A 1,442-nucleotide genomic window follows, 5' to 3' on the forward strand; every position below is an offset into this window, starting at 1 on the left:
AGAAGTGATAATACAGAAGTGACTGGTTGTTTTCCATTCTCTTTAATATTCTTAGGTAAGTTACATAGAGACAAATTTCAGACCATTATAACAAATAATTTCCTAATACTGTGATCCAAAGACTGGGTGGGCTTTCAAGAAGAAAGACTGTTCTTGTGCTTGAGATGTCCATGTATAGACTTGACAGACAGATCAGATGTCTGAAGCATATATGGTGGATAGTAAATACACAGTAGCCAGTATGTTTGCCATTCTCGATATATAGAGATAGATATATACATCTATCGATCTTAACCAGAACATTTATTGTGTGACTAATCGCTGAAATCCTTAAGATGAACTCGATGCCTCAACTGCTGCCATCTTGGGTTGATGTGTTGTTCCTTCATGGAGTCCAGGCCTGAATCTGCAGTGTACAACTTTTAGATGCCTCATTCAACCAGTCCCAGTGCTATTTCGTCTTTTAGCCTTGGTGCTCTGGTTACACTTTCTCTTCCACTTGATAGGACAGCCACATTTTCCACAGGCCTGCTTCTGAAGGTGGTGGGCCTTAGAGTCACAGCAGAAGCACAATGTGTGTTTCTTACTGTGACACTTTCCAAATGATGATGTCCCCTTTGTCATCTTGTTTCTGTGGCTGAGACCAAAGAGGCGAGAAGACAAGGCACCTATTCCTGATACTCTTCATTATGCTGTGAACATTCTCCTTTTTAATGGGCAACATGTGTTGTCTCAGTGGGTACAAAATGACAAAACAGTAGTAGAAAAATGACCCCTGATTGTCAAAAACCAAGACAAAGATGCTTGAAGGACTCAGACCATAAAAATTTTGTCCTAAACAAAATTCGGGGAATATTTGGGAATGCATACAAAAAGCCAGGCTACAGTGCCCCCTATTAAATATTCTTTAGATCTTTGGTGAGGAGAAAATTTAATTTAATATAAAATAATAAAGCTGAAAGCTAAAATTTCTGAAAATTATCTATTTTTCTGACCATTTCAGGTACCTGATCCCTACTCTAACCTGGTCCAAACACAGCTTAAACCTTTATAATAAGTGGAAATCAAGAGGAGTGCACCTTCTGACATCAATCCCCACCCCACATCCAGCTCTGGAGTAGAATCCAGGAAGATACAAAGTTCATACTTTCCCCCATGTCCTAAGGAGCAGTAGAGAGAACATAGTTTCCGTGGGCAAAAGTGGGATGAAAATAGTATAATATATTTAATGCTCCTAGGAAGCACTTGGATGTGGCACAGAAACTTGAAGATGCCTTTCTATAGGGATAAAAAGACATAGCTGTGACTTGAGTGAACCAACAGTTGAAGACCAGAAGGACAAGGTCAACAGCATGGACTGTTCACTTGTACTAATTACCGTAGATATCCATTTTGATTGTGCCTATGCCATTTTGATTTTTAGATATTTTTAATGTATTTTG

General features: G+C 38.9%; 1 pseudogene; it reads right to left on the minus strand.

Annotated features, from left to right (window-relative positions):
* Positions 1 to 285: 285 nt before the first annotated feature.
* LOC128777409 (60S ribosomal protein L37-like) lies at positions 286 to 844 on the minus strand (annotated as a pseudogene).
* Positions 845 to 1,442: the final 598 nt, after the last annotated feature.

Source organism: Panthera pardus, unplaced genomic scaffold (genome assembly GCF_024362965.1).
Source record: "Panthera pardus isolate Hobbes unplaced genomic scaffold, ASM2436296v1 HiC_scaffold_16, whole genome shotgun sequence".
Taxonomy (NCBI): Eukaryota; Metazoa; Chordata; class Mammalia; order Carnivora; family Felidae; genus Panthera; species Panthera pardus.